The sequence below is a fragment of the Octopus bimaculoides genome, chromosome 2 (assembly GCF_046866305.1).
Source record: "Octopus bimaculoides isolate indiv1 chromosome 2, ASM4686630v1, whole genome shotgun sequence".
Taxonomy (NCBI): domain Eukaryota; kingdom Metazoa; phylum Mollusca; class Cephalopoda; order Octopoda; family Octopodidae; genus Octopus; species Octopus bimaculoides.
In genome coordinates this window covers 144,331,034-144,348,509 of record NC_142929.1, presented here as the reverse complement: position 1 = coordinate 144,348,509, position 17,476 = coordinate 144,331,034, and the positions used below count along the sequence as shown (strand labels likewise).

Genomic DNA, 17,476 nt, shown 5'->3' with positions numbered 1-17,476 from the left:
ACTTCTGGAAACACTCAAAATAAACATCGCGGATCAAACCCACACACACCAAAAGGAAGGCAAACCTTAATTCCTTAATAGAACTCTTAAGTAAACATCTATCACAACATACATTAACACACAGCTGATCCCATTTCAAACATATTGAAAGTATAGAAAACACACAAACACACACACAGAGCCCTGACATAAAACACATTCAATAGATGATTTTACGCCACTCCCTGAGCAGGAACCCACTGACATTTTTTAGACAAGACAACTACACCCCCCTCTTTTTCTCTTTGACACCTTGAACTCTATACCAAATTATTTCCAAACAAATTATATTTAAAGAAGATTTTACTGAAAAATTCCATGAACAATTCCAGACATTCCACAAGCAGAAGATAAACACAAACTGTTTTTACTTCAAATTCCAAATGTTTTTTTGAAATATCTGATAAAATGAAATTCATCATTGACACCGATAATATTTTTGATTTTCTATACATACATTTTAAAGGGTTTTATTAATTTCTTTCTAAATTTAAATGTCTTAGATTTATATCTGTGGGGTTTCCCCCTCCATCTTATATATATATATATATATATATGAGAGAGAGAGAAAAGAAAGGTTAAAATCCGTCGAATTTTAGTTTTGTATTCTACAGTTTAGTAAGCATTCCTGTCATGTGAAAGACAGATAGACAAGCAAATAAATTTATACAGCGATAGATAAACACACAGAGACATGCGTAAAGACTCATAGTTAGGTGATTATTGATCTTGCTTTGCAATGATAGATGCCAAAATCTGTAACATATGTTCTACATTATTTTTGATTCTTCTATATGTTGCTCATATCCTTAATGTTACTTGTTCCTTACATTTCTCAACCACATACGTTTCAGAAACAATTCACATATACACGTACGCACATATATGTATATATATATATATATATATATATATATATATATATATATATGTATATATATATATATATATATATATATATATATATATATATATATATATATATATATATATATATATATATATATATATATATATATATATATATATATATATATATATATATATATATATATACATATATAAATATAAGTGAATGTAATGTGTGTTTGTGTAAACTGTAAACAAATACATACAGCGAAATATAACGACATCTCCATTATATATATTTCATGGCTGGTTGTTTACCGTTCAAAAGACAATGATGTCTTCCATCGTTCATCGCACGAAGATGACTTCATCTGAAACTTTTCATTGTTTATTAGAATACAGGGTTTTCCAATACTGAACTATTCTTGAGTTACTCATTATCCACAGTAAATATTTCCTATTATATATATATACATATATATATATATATATATATATATATATATATATATATATATATATATATATATTAGTAATAATAGCCCCTTCTTCATTTTGCATCATGTATCCATTCAAACATGCAAGAGAATATTTATACCATATTTTTTTCTTACGAGGAACAAATAGAAACACACAGATATGTACAGTTCCATTTTTAAGAGATGAGGAATTATATATATTATTTACATTTGACGGATACTTGTCCTAATCTTGTTTGTTGTTAACACAACGTTTCGGCTGATATACCCTCCAATAAACTGTCTACAGTGTGTCTACTCTATGTGAAAGGCCTCTCCGAAATAATACACAAGATATGCGGCCCATATGGCATGAGGACAGTATCCAAGAGTAATACGTCACTTCGCAAATATCTCCATCGGGTAAAACCACCAATAGAAGAGAACATGAACAAAAACTGCATGTACTCCATCCCATGCAGCTGTGGTAGGTTATACAAAGGCGAAACATGCCACCCTCTTAAAATATGGGTAGAGGAACATCGCAAAGCTGTGACACAAGGAGATATTGATAGCTGATCATGTATGGAAAAATGGAGACCACTACACCCTGTGGGATGAAGTTAAAATAATAGACAGAGAACACCACTAGAAAATACGAAAACTAAAAGAAGCAGCACATATGCTAGGACACAACAACTTCCTAAGCAGACCGAGTGCAGATATGAATAGCATATGGGAACCGGTATTAAGGAAGGATAGGACAATATTGGATTTATAAGCCCTAAAATTCATTCCAAAAAGTGGTTCTGCAAAAGAGCCATTTGGTTTAAATATTCTCTTGCGTGTAGCTGGTAATAATGGCATATACAATTTATATATTTATTATACTTTCTCCACTACAATCTTGACTAGGACTGTTTGTGTGTATTCCAAAGAGGGGTGACATTGTATATGGTCCTGTGTATTGTTTAAATGGAAGATATCTCGAATATCCATAGTAAGTTCGCTTAAATGTTTTTTTGATTCCATTTTACTGTAGTTTTCTCACCATACATTGACTTTGTCACCCTGTTTGAAATATTTCGAAAATTCATTATTTTTTGTTACACCATTCATTATTTTTTGTTACAAGTGTGATAAATTCCAGTAATAAAAGTTCTACCTCACATATTATATGTAAGCAAATACTTTCAGTTTAGCTTGAAATCCGTTGAATTTTCTAATTTATCACAAGTGCATCACAGAATACGTCTTCCTTTTTAGAACCCAACAATAATCCAATAAAAATAATATGAAAAATAAGGTCGATTGCTTTCACAATAATAACTGTAACAACAATAATAATAGTGGTTTCAAATTTTTCCACAGGGGCAACAATTTGGGGGGAGGGGAAGATTACATCGACTCCGGTGGTCAACTGATAGTTATTTTATCGACCCCGAATAGATGTAAGGCCAAATCGACCTCGGCGGAATTTGAAATCAGGACGTAGCAACAAACGAAATACTGCCCGTTGTGCTAACTATTCTGGCAGCTCGCCGCCTTAGACAACAATAGTGATAATAGTGAGAATTATTTAATAATACTCCTCTCAACTATATGGTCATGGGAGAAATTGAGTGCTGCAGAAATTTTAAGGAGGGATACCAGTCGATTACATCGATTCCAGTGCGTAGCTGGTACTTAATTCATTAATCCCGAAAGTTGACTTCACCGGTATTTGAATTTAGAGAGCAAATCCAGAAGAAATACTACTAAACATTTTTTCCGACGTGCCAACGATTCTTCCAGCTTACCACTATATTAGTAATAAAAATAATTCTTTCTACTATAGGCACACGGCCTAATTATTATTATTTTTTTTTTTTTTGGTGGGTGGATTGTCGATTTCATCGATTCCATTGTGTACTTATTTCATCGACCCCGAAAGGATGAAAGATAAAGTCAACCTCGGCGGAACTTGAACACAGAACGTAAAGACGGACGAAATGGGGCTAAGCATATATCCTGGCTTGCAACGATTCTGCCAGCTCGCTGCCTTATGCTAGCTCGAATAATGATTGGTCAACGAAGTTAGTGTCTTTTTATTCTACCCTCTGACTGTAAGACAGTGCTATTTTGAATTAAGGAATATTTTTGTTTGCCTTTTTTGTTATCTGGTTATTGAGAATTGCAAATAATGGGTATGTCAACCGTTTTGACCAGACGAAATAAATATCTAGAGAAGCTAGCAACATCAATTACTGAAAGTATTGTATAAATATGAGTTGTAACAGATATCACGAAGATGTAATGATGGAAGGAATCCCTATGTGATATCTAATAATCGCAGAGAGTAGAGGTTAAAAAGGGATAAATGGATGATATTTCAATAATCCAAATATTGAGGATTGGAAGTGTTATTTCGAACTGCAATGGAATAGGAGACAAGATTTCCCGGAATCGCACCGTTGTTAGCATAAAAGACAATGTAGCCATGGGCTAATAATGCATGAAAATGAGATGGGATGGCTATCGGTGGAGCATCCTTTAGTGTAAGGCAGCTCGATTCGAGCTGATTTGGGATTAACAAAATGCAATAATAAAAAAGAAGATAATAAAATAGAAAAGAAGGAGAGGTGTAGCAAGAGGTTGTCGCTTCTCTCATGAAGTCAATTAAGCAGAAAGAGAGATAAGAACATTAAACATTAGGCGCTCTGTTGGCTCATAGGTCGGTTTTGAATCATATGTTAGGTGATAGGAAGTTACTAGAAGACAATCGACACATACATAAGGAAATACGCCGAACTATAATATATGGTTATATGTGTACGTATGTATGCACTTGTATACTATATATATGCTCGTACATATTTATACGTACATATATGTAAATATAGAAATACATATATACGTATATGTGTGTGTGTGTGTGTGTGTGTGTGTGTTTATGCATACATATATACATATATATTTAGTAGAAAGTCACATATCGGGAGAAGTGTGAGAGAATGTGAGTATAGCGCAGAGACAAAGTGCTGGATGTACATTCATAAATAATGATTCCACCTTATTGAAATGAAAAGATAAGAATTAATAGAAGAGCCCTTTTTCTTAATATCTTGCTAGACTCTAAGCTATCTTGATATATGTATATACATCTTGTGTCTTTGTGTGTGTGAGCGCGCGTACATCTGTCTTTGGTTTATTATCGAAAATAGAAATGTGTGCTTATGGGCAGCATATATGTATACGTTCTCGTAAAAAGGGTTGTGTGTGAGCTAGTGTTTAGATGAACGGTTCTTTAGTTCTGTTGCTACCAGCACGTTTTCGTAATGTAATTTAAAGTGCGCTCGTTGTATATCTATGCCTATATCTCTGACTATCCTCATCTATTTATTCTCATATACACCTACAGGTATACCATCAAGTGTTCACTTTAAGCAATTCTGTGAGTAGGCAGTGCATTTATTTTCACGTGTAAATATAACAGCATTAGACCATTATTTTTTTTTAATGTGTCAAAATTGTTATATAAATAACTACTTATTCAAGTTTAAGCATGTAATTATTTAATACTTATTCCAAAAAAAAAAAAAGGAAATTAATTTATTCGAAAATATATATTGTTTCCCCTGTTTAGCCCCTGACCAAATGGGATGATACTTATAATCATGTTTCATCCACGAAACCCATGTCTTCATAGATATATTTAAAACCACCTTATTTAAATGACATTACGTTTTTCAGATTCTAAATTGAGATCTGAAAATTTGGTTACTATCTTTAATGTTTCGGGCGATCACATGTACATAAAACATACCTTCATGTGTGTAGAGTGGTATTGGTGCAATAATGTGGATGTAAGAGAAATAAAAATGTGACATGTTATATTTTTGGTGGAGTGTACATAAGGTATAAACTGAAGCGTAAATTAAGAAGTGACATTAATCCATCCCTCAAGTTTATATAATCGATTGATTAGTTATTCCGGCTATGTGATTTATATTGATGAAAATATCTAAAAAAAAAACCCAACAAAAAACAACATATTTCCATCTTTAGACTCTATTTAGATTTAAAGTGTGTCACGAGCCTGTAGGTTCATCAGGCCGCAGCTCTTAACTTTTGCATGGAATACAACCATCCAAGACAACCATTTCCTTTACTTAAAGGGCACAGGTTAGTTTCAGTGTCATCCTGCATCTGTTGCTGGTTCTCATTTCAAGCTGAAATGGATTGAAGCAACGCGAAAATGAAGTATTTTGGTCAGGAGCAAGTCGCACTAACTGTTATGGGAAACGAAACCACGACCTAAAGGCTGTGAGTCTAATAACCTTACCCACTATTCCACACACCTTACCCACTATTCCACACACCTTTATCTGTAGTCTATACATGATATGTACTTTGATTGACAGGCTTCCTTGGAACGAGATTTGAGGCATGAAAGACCCAAAATTGACACAATATCCACGAAATAATTGTGTGATGTTCAAGAGTTTCTCAGAGAATTGTTAGACTAATTCAGACTCCCTGCTATATGCAGCTGGAAGCCTCATTTCGTGTGGCATTGAAGAATTAACAAGTGAATTTGAAAGATGTTCTGGGTTAGCTCTAGCTCACGATCAGGTTTTATAAAGGAAATATGTATGTATGTATGTATGTATGTATGTATGTATGCGTGTATGTATGTATGTATGTTTGTATTTGTGTACTAGAAAGGAACTTCCCAAAAGTTTAGTGACGTTCTGATAAAGAATTTACAACTTAAAAAAAAAATTTAAGAAATTTATACTTTAAATTCATATTTTAAAAAATTACATATTTGGTAAAACGAAGAGTTGTATATATATATATATATATATATATATATATATATATATATATATATATATATATATATGCATATATATATATGTGTGTATGTGTATATATATATATGTATGTATGCATCTATCTATCTATCTATCTATCTATCTATATATCTATCTATCTATCTATCTATCTATCTATCTATCTCTCTCTCTCTCTCTCTCTCTCTCTATCTCGCTCTCTCTCTCTCTCTCTCTCTCTCTCTCTCTCTCTCTCTATATATATATATATATATATATATATATATATATATATATATATATATATATATATATATATATATATGTATATATGTATATATGTGTATATACATATGTATATTAAATGGTTCATTTACAAAATGTGATTGTGTTCGAGATGTTTAATCCTTATTACCTCCTCATTTCCCACATGGTTATCTTACCGTCTTATTCTACTTGTTTTCCCTTCAACTCTTTTCTTGTATTCATCCAATTTTATCACAAGAAAAACCTTGCTACCTCAGACCTAATTTGTAACCATATTGATCCACTCCAACGATGAAGCACCACAAATATGTATATAGTTTGGAAATAGAGAGTAATCCAATCTAACGAATGCTACCAAGCCGAAACTTCAATGTAACTGCCTACCATTTCTGTTGCAAGTTGTATGTATGCATGTATGTAGCTTTAATTGTTTAATGCATTATACATGTTAATTGTTTTAGCTGTTCATGCTGAAGGCTGGATGCCTTGATATATTAAGTCAAACAGTTCGAACACCAGTAATTATATTTGGAGAGTATATTCTATCGCTCATTTCCGCGAAGCGCTAATTCACGGAGAACACAATCAAACCAACAGCGGTTATGATGTAGGGTATGGGCAGTGAAATACAAAACCAAAGATACTTAAACACACACACACATATGACTTCCAACAGTTTCCATTACCAAATTCACCCACAATGTACTGGAAGACCCAGGGCTATAACAAACACTTCCACCTAGTGGAACTGAAACCGACAGGAAATGAGTGAAAATCGAATTGTTTAACTATACGGCCGTACCTGCATATATATATATATATATATATATATATATATATATATATATATATATATATATATATATATATATATATATATATATATATATATATATATATATATATATATATTATATATATATATATACATATATATATATATAAAATAGTGGAGAGACTATCAATAGTACGTAATACTATTTTCAGAAGAGATAATGGCAGGGGCGCCGTAGACTAGTTGATTACCTAGTCGCCCAGCAATTACGTTCCATCAATGGCGCTTTCGTACTTTTCACTCTGAAATAGTTGCTTTTAATGATTTCGTTCCTGAAGCACTTAAAATAACTGCTATGTAATATTAATGTCTCCTTACATGTGCCCCTGTATATTTAGATATGAAATAACAATAGCTTAGTGTTAGGATAATATACGCCATTTACAACAGACATGCATTTTATGTTTGCTTTCTTTTAATAACTGACTCATTGATAAATGGTATTATCTAACAAAAGTTTTCATCGCGTATTTACGATATGGTCATTAATTGCCTACTTGCATAGTTACAAAACATTTACCCCGTCTATTATGATCTATTATAATACTAACGTATTACATGTTAATTGTTTTAGCTGTTCAGTCTGGCACAAATATGTTTGCTATTTAGATTTATTATAGTATCAATACGTACGGTCATTGTCAATGACGTTAGATGCATATTCATGTTTAAGCGTTTGAACTTTTCCTTCACCATGTATTAACGGTAGACATTATAAAATAAAAAAAAATTCCACAATCAAACATCAGTGCTCACACATTCACTGAAGATACAAAGAGCATGTCTATTTCTACTCTAGGCACAAGGCCTGAAACTTTTGGCGAGGTGGCCAGTCGATTAGATCGAACCTAGTACGTAACTGGTACTTAATTTATCGACACCGAAAGGATGAAAGGCAAAGTCTACCTTGGCAGAATTTGAAATAAGAACGTAAAAACAAACGAAATACCGCTAAGCATTTCGCCCGGCGCGCTTACGTTTCTTATTTCTTTATTGCCCACAAGGGGCTAAACATAGAGGGGACAAACAAGGACAGACAAAGGGATTAAGTCGATTATATCGACTCCAGTGCGTAACTGGTACTTATTTAACCGAACCCGAATGGATGAAAGGCAAAGTCTACCTCGGCGGAATTTGAACCCAGAACTCAGAACGAAAGACAAACGAAATACCGCTAAGCATTTCGTCCGGCGTGCTAACGTTTCTTATTTCTTTACTGCCCACAAGGGGCAACACACAGAGTGGATAAACAAGGACAGACAAACGGATTACGTTGATTATATCGACTCCAGTGCGTAACTGGTACTTATTTAATCGACCCCGAAAGGATGAAAAGCAAAGTCTACCTCGGCAGAATTTGAACTCAGAACGTAAAGACAAACGAAATACCTCTAAGCATTTCCTCCGGCGTGCTAATGTTTCTGCCATCTCACCGCCATCCAGCCAAAAATTATTACGAAAAGGATGCAAAAGGATATGTGTAGCCATACATATTTTGCATGCCAATGTGATAGTTTAAACTTTCTTATCTTTATTAAACATGGCAATTCTGTTTTTCTGTCTGCCCTGTTTTCAGTCACCGCATTCCATTCCGCAACGAACTACGCCTGATTGTCATAAATAATGGTCTATGAAGCAAATGACTTAGAACAAAACTATTCAGGATTTAAACGTGCTTTATGATAACAAAGTAAATTGCACTCACTACTTAGACAAAGGTCTATCACTATACACTATACACACATACACACATACGTCTATCACGTATGTCTATCACGTCTATCACGTATGTCTATCACGTATGTCTATCACTATACACACATACACACACGCAAGTACTCACGCACACCACACAAACACACACACACACACACACAAACAAACAAACAGAGACACACACACGCAAGTACTCGCGCACGCCACACACACACACACACACACACACAAACACACAAAGACACACACAGATTCGAATATATATGTATGTATTGATGTATATTTGAAGATAATCAAACCAAATTTTCATCATTTTGAGCCATTCGCCCAATGAGCATTTCTCCCCAATTTAGTGAAAATCCTTTCAGCCGTTTTCCAGTAATTTTGCAGAAACATAGACACACAGAGACCAGTGATTACAGTATCCTGTTTTCGCTTACGCGCGCCTTTCTACGTTGGGCATAAGGCCTGAAATTTGAGGAGGAGACTAGACGATTACATAGATCCCCAGTACATAACTGACACTTATTTTATCAACTACAATAGGATGAAAGGTAACGGTGACCTCGGCGAGATTTGAACTCAGAACATAAACACAGACGAAATGCAGCGAAGCATTTTGCCTGGCGTGCTAACGGTTCTCCCAACTTGTTGTCTTAACAATAATAACTCTTTCTACTATAGGTACAAGGAATGAAATTTGGAGAGGTAGACATGTGGGTTACATCAACCTCACGACTCAAATGGTACTTATTTCATCGAACCACGTAAGGATGAAAGGTAAAGTCGACCTGGGCAGAATTTGAACTTAGAACGTATAGTCAGAAGGAATACCGCTAAGCATTTTTTCCAGTGCGCTACGATTCTGCCAGCTCGCCACCTTAATAATAATAATAATAATGATAATAATTTTGCCACAAGAGCAGCCATTTAGGGAGACGGGATGTATCGATTTCATCGACCCCAGTGTTCAATTGGTATTTAATTTATGGACCCTGAAAGGATGAAAGTAAAAGTCGACTTCGGTGGGTGTGCTAACGATTATGCCAGCTCGCCACCTTCTTAATAATAATAATAATAATAATAATAATAATAATAATAATAATAACAACAACAACAACAATATAGCTTGTGACAAATGTGTAGGGTTTCTATACATATCTAGAGAGACAATGTATTCAGTGACGCAATACTCATTTGTAAAGGTGTACGTTCCGGTGAAGAAGTCATTTATTTAAGTTAGAATTGATGCTACGACATAAAGCACACATGGATGCTACGCTATAGTTGGTTCATGCATTTCCAAAAGTTGCCCTAGAAAAAAAAAACATCATTATCTCTTTTCATACACTGCAGTTACTTCCCCCAATGCATTCAATTTTAATGCTATTACAGTAATCGTGCTTATGTATTTCCGCATTGCCCTTACACTATCGACTGAAATTTTCGAGTCTTTTTATTGGTCTTTTATTTCTATTGAGCATAGAAATATTTTATTGTGAAAATTGTTTCGCTTATAAGGAATTTTATATCTTCAAATTTTAAAATACCGGCCCGCTTCATTTTACAGACAGCACTTACATTTAACGTTATTTATCTCCTTTTGAGGTAATTGGCAATTGCTTCAAAACCTGTACATAAAATAAAGGAAGGAAAAGAAGAAAGTGGTGCGTTCATATTCTCATGTGATTTTATATAAAAATCTTACGTGCATGCTAGATGCATGCGACACTGCAGCTTGAATCATATATATATATATATATATGTATATATATATATATATATATCACACATACACACACACACACATACCACACACACACACAGACCACACACACACACACACACACACATACCACACACACACACACACACACACACACACACACACATATATCTATGCGTATTCAATATAATTAAATTTCTCTTTGATATATCATGATGTATTACTCCACTGTGTAAAGGAAAATTATAATAATGGATCCACTCTATTGCGATATACTAATGAACATTATTTTATCGATCAGAAACATGAGTCAGAATATAACACACCCATTTCTGCAAGGAACACTTTCCAAATCACGCCGCATGACACAGCATATAAAGAATAGACCCCTAACTCATAAACTAGACTGCTAGTGCAGAAATCCTCCAATTTACCCAATTAGAGGAAGTTTTTTCTATATAGTAATGATATAGAAATGTAAAACAGACAGGATATTGTCTGATGCGCGGTTTCTGAGACTCAATAAGATTAGGAGCACGGAACTGGACAATTTTTTTGTCTCTCGATCTAAATGAATCCAAGCCCTGATAATATCAGCTCTTAAATTTGTTGGTATGTCGTGTGGCCATGAATTCAAGATAGTGAAAGTGTTTTAGAACTTTTACCTCTGAATGCTGTGGAGAAATAAGATACACTTCGTGGATACATTGTGAGATTCCTGAAGCAGCTAGTACATAGCTGGACACTATGTAATATACATGTTTTAAGTTTTGGCGTGTTACAGTGTGCATTATACCACATCAATCTTCGAGCCTAAATTGAATTCACATTCAAATCTGCATACTACCCATATATTTAAAAAAAAATTGTAAATCACTAATAGCGTCCCCAAGAATATAAGTTGATTCGGCTCTGAGAAAATTGTATAATATTTTTAGATTATGGTACACAAGACTATGTTTCATTCGAATATCGAAATCAGTGAATTGCACTCCTATTTCCCAATTTTTTTTTTTTTTCGAGAACTCCCTGTGGAATTATAAATCTTCAAATTCTTTAAAACAATGTCTACTTGAATATATACATTTACGCGAGTGTGTGTGGTAATGTATAATGCAATTGTGTCTGTGTCTACGTATGTACGTGCTTATATGTGAGTGTATGTGATATTAAAAGTTCCACAAGACTCCAGCAAATGGCGTGATGGCGAACCCTGCTGGATTCTTTCACCACAACTTTCTCTGACTATTTCTTCCTGTTTCTGTTGTGCCTGTATTTCAAAGGACCAGCCTTGTCACACTCTGCGTCACGCTGAATTTCCCCGAGAACTACGTTAAGGGTACACGTGTCTGTGGAGTGCTCAGCCACTTGCACGTTAATTTCACGAGCAGGCTGTTCCGTTGATCGGATCAACTGGAACCCTCGTCGTCGTAACCGACGGAGTGCCAACCATACCATGTAATATTAACCAACTGTTCAGTAATATCAGAATTCCAGTAATTCTTCGATAGATCGCGGTTCACCTATTGCGCACTCAGTACATCGCGGACTTCTCAGTATATCGCGGGTTTCTGCGGCCGATATGTATTATATTTCTTAGACTTTAATTATTTCTGTGAGCTCCTGGAACGTAACACCCGCGATAGTCGAAGGATTGCTATATTTACAATGACTAACTGAAACAACCACACTATAAGTAATAGTATTGCTACTCTACTCTAGTCATAATCATCTAATTTACCATACTTTTTCTTAAAGGGGTGTTTATCCTCATGATACTAGAGACCGTACACAGTGACAATAATATTGACGTTTAGCGGCGTGGATTAGTAAATCTTGTGTGTTTATTGTTCGACAGTTAAATGGCAAAATGCCAATGATAATACACACGATGAAGTACGGATCTAATGTAAATTTTAATACTCGTCCATCTTTCTTCATTTCGCAAATCATAAATATAATGTTTGCTTGCCAGGAAAGTATAGATGACGTAGATTTACCAGAGGAGTCACAGATATACAGATAGAGAGACAGCAAACAAAGGCAAAAACGCAATTTAATAAGAACACACGCATTAAACTATGTGCTTCATGTGTATGTGTGTGTATGTGTGTGTGTATATGAGTGCGTGAGTATGCATGTATTTATACATACTTACAATCGTATATATATATATATTTATAATATGCGCGTGTGTGTATTTATACATACATAATATCGTACGCATATATATTTTTACGTGCGTGTGTGTGAGAGTGCGTAAAAATCATTAATATGAATACAGGCACGCTGAACCCAGTCGTATATGATTTATGAAATGCATATACATCATGTGAGATCAAATGACAGTGAAGTGACATGACATATCAGTACGAAGATATAAGATGCTGAGCTTTCGCTCAAATAAGGTGAATTTTGAGTCAGAACAAGGTCGGTGCGGATGATGATAAGACTAAGTACATGAAGTAGATCAAGGTTATCATACTTTCATATGAATCACTTTTTCATTTATCGCTTATCCTATTTTTGTGTCTGTATTTCTCTCTCTCTCACTCTGTATATATATAATACTATTAATATTATATATTCTTTAGCAAAAATAGTATTTGATAGGGACTTCGAAGTGTCGGCTTGCTAGGCCATCATTGAATTGTGACACATTCGAATTCATCTTGGATTCCTGTAGTCACTGATTAAATTAAAATTTTCTATAGTGGGCGAATCCCTGTTGAATGACAATTCTGTTGAAGTGTAGGCTGTAGTGGAAGAATTTATTGATTAAATTTGAAGTTGATTTATCGTTCAAAATCCATTCATGCCTGTAGAACTTTACAGTCAGGTATTTAGGCGTGTCAGCTTCAGCCTTATTGGTGCACAATAGAGAGTAGACCGGTGAGAATGTTAGTTCGTAAGTAGATGCGCCACTTAGTTTGGATGTTGTTGTTTTTATGGGAAATTATAACCTTTTGTTTTGGGAATGTAGAGGTTCACAGATAATTCCAGTATTTAAACGATTTTAATTAGGTGTGCCTATTCAAGTGTGCTAGTTTTTGTCATGAAATTTTATAAGGGTTCACAAGTCATTTTGACTCAGTTCCTCGTTACTTCAAGATTCGCATTTGAGTATGACACGTCCACCAAGTCTGATGTCTCTGAATTTAGTGAACGTGTCCTCCTCCGTAATGTTTTAATGTAGAGCTCTGTCAAATGGTATTCATTACGTATATGTCCAATCAAAAATATTGAATGCTGATTGCTTTCATTTTTTTAAATTTTATATATGAAAAAAGTTGTAGAGTCAATTTTGTGAATTTTATCCCAATCGTTGAAAGTAGGCTGAAAGTTTCAAACTTTAATAGGACAACATTTGCAACCGTCTCACGAATAAAACATTTTCAATGCTCGTAACGGTAAATTCATTACACCTGCCTGAATAACACCGCTGCATACATCACTATGCACTGAATTAAAATCATGCTCAGTAGCACAGCCACCCAACTTAGGAGTGGTAACAGAATATAAGTCTGTAGATGACGAAATTGCACTGCTCTCTGTTACTGATACTACAAGAAAAGATCTATAAAACGGCAAACATTCAAGGAATTATAACTAAATTTATTTCCCCAGAAATCCCTGGATTTCAAGGGGAAGATTAACTACAATTAGCGATCGTCACACTTGGATGAAAACCTTTAAGAAGTCACTGTTTTCAGAGATTATTCAACTGATTAAATGAGTGACACATGATTCAATGAATCCATGGGAAACTGATGTGGGACAGAAGCGTTAAACAGCATTATTCCATGCGATATTTTATTCGAGTATAAAATGCAGAGTTTACAATGCAGATCATTCTTTGTTCACACGTTATGCTTATGTGTATATATATTTGTGTGATGTGTGCGTTTAGATATATATTCATATACGCATATGCACTAAACATATGTGGGTGTGAATATGTAAACATGCAGATACCTTTACACACACATGAATTAGTAAGTATTATGCATATATACATGTATAAGTGTGTTCGGGCTAAATTTGACGATTTCCAATGTTTCCTTTTTTTTCAGGAATAATTTGATGTACTTGTGAACAGTCAACGGCGTTGGAGAGCATAAACATTATAGTTGTAGTTGTGTAAAAGTTAGCTGGCATTGGATGACTGGAGGCCATATAAATATTGGAAAAGAGTTATCTTTATCATGATGATTCGCGCCAGGTGTCAAAATTCCGACTACATGACTGCTGCTCAATGCACTGTGAACACTGTAAAGGCTGCGAGGCGTGACAAAGACAGCTGCCATGTAGACTACAAGGCAATAGCCAGCGGGCAGGGACACAGAACGTGTCCTGACTATGTCCTCAAGACGGGGTGTATCCAACAATTGATGAACAGGCCTTACCGCTCAATTCAGGAGGCTATGTGAAACTGTTGGAAACTATGGTCAAGAAGATGTCCAAATCTATTGCTAGGGACACATGGAGGAACGCGTACGCCAGATTAAGGAGCCGTTTTGAGGCACTAGTGGAAGCTAAGGGCGGACACTTTCAGTAAATTGTTATCTCCCAACCATTTTGAAATGTTTTAATTTTGGATGAGATATTGTGTTTCATTTCCTTTCATGCAAGCTATCAAATTTAGCTCGAATCCCCACCACACACACGCACAGACATGATGAATGTAAATATATGCGTGTTTGTACACACACTTGTATATATAGGTATGTGTGTGTGTGTATCTATATAAATACATTCATATATATATGTGTGTATATAATTATATATATATATATGTGTGTGTATATAATTATATATATATATATATATATATATATATATATATATATATATATATATATATATATATATATATATATATATAAATACATACATATATATAAATACACATATATATAAATACATATATATATATATATATATATATATATATATATATATAGATATGTGTTCATATCTTTATATATGTATGTATATGTAAATATACACGCACACACACATACATATATATATATACACACATCTGTGTGTGTTTATATATATCTTTATATACACACCATGAGTATATATACATATATACTGACGTGTGTACGCATTATACCTTTGTATATGTTGGTCTGATAATACTGTCTCCTTTCACAGCTATAATACACTAAGTTGATCAGTAGAAATGTTTCACGATATTAAGTTGTGTAGATAAGGTTTGTACATAAAAATAGATGTATTGTAACACGTAGTATTTTGAAAGCAGTGTCAGAATGAATAACGAAGTAAGATAAATGAATGACGTTAAGTATCAAAGTTTAAAATATTCATTCACATACGACTGGGATAAATTCTATCCATTGTTCTCGTATTATTGAGGTCGTTATTTTATCTTTAAAGATATGAAAGAACAATTTATACATAAGGTTTCTTGTTACATCTGTTGAGTGTTTGGAATTTGTAAAATAAATTCTTTGTATTTGATTAAAATGAGGGAATTTATATGTACTTTTTATATTTTTAACTTTTGTCCAAGGACACTTATATTGCAAAGAAATTGTATACTTGGTTAGGTTGATATCAGCTTTTAATTTAATGATTAATTTTATCAATGTTGGAATCCTGGAAAATGAAAAGGTAATGAAGATAACTGTGTTATTTAATTACAAAACCCCGAAATCTAAAGTACAGTCACTAAATACAATATGGTATTTCATCTTCATTTTCTAAAATCTGAACTTTCGTTCAGAAATTACTGAATGAAAACAAAGAACAATGGGTCAAATAAAAGGTTAGGTTCAAAATTCCAATAAGCCAGTTGAGTTCAACACAAGACGCCGGAAGAAACCTGTTGCTTACAACAGCCAGATGAGAACGCCAGTCCGACAGATTTGAATAGAGTACATAGTATATTTTAGTGTAATTCTAAGATCTTGTATAGTCTGGAGTATATTTTTATAAATCCCATATTTCAAAGAATGTTTTTTAATATTTATGACACTCATTTTCTCCTTTCAAGTGAATATAGAGACATGATTGAGAGTCACAGTTTTATTTTTTTCTGACTGCCCAGACCATGGAACATGAAAGTCCTAGCTGTGGTGGAGCACCTTTCAGTGGTGCTCAGTAGAAATAGCAATATAATTTAGACTGAAATATATCAATTTGGAGATTTCTAAGCTGTTTCACAAAACTACTTCAAACTGCTGCTAATTTGTGCCGTGAAATTTTATCCGATCTGGCTAATTTTTTCTAAGTATTTGATGTGAAATATATCAGAAATCTGTCACATCCACACAAAAATAATTATGTAACTGGGTAACGTGTATTATAATACTTAATTGTTTGATTATTTCATTAACTAGGTGTATGAGAATAATAGGGATTTAATTCGTACTGTTGATGATGAGTGAAAAAAATCGACAAAATATAATACACGCCAAGGAAAATTTTAAGGTTTTGAATTTGAAGATGGAAATTGTACCGGAACAACTTTGTAAGTTTCCTTTGTACAATGAAGTTTATATAAAACAGGACTGTACATTTTCTAGATATTAAATATATCGCCTTATCACCAGTTTTGAGGGTGTGGTAATATACGTGCAATAAAAGTATGATGCTAAATAAATTAAACCCGTATTTAATCTCGAAACCTCAGCAGTTATTGGAAAAAGCCGGTACTAAATTTCAAGGAGCTGTTAAATCTGTTAAGACGTAACCATTATGCAGAATTCATCAAGAAATTAAAAGCATTATGTAAAAC

At 33.8% G+C, this 17,476-nt stretch overlaps 1 protein-coding gene across 15 annotated transcripts in view; it reads right to left on the bottom strand.

Moving 5' to 3' along the window:
• LOC128247032 (glutamate receptor ionotropic, NMDA 2B-like) overlaps positions 1 to 17,476 on the bottom strand; it is a 1,133,867-nt gene that overhangs the window by 532,346 nt on the left and 584,045 nt on the right. The window lies entirely within an intron of this gene.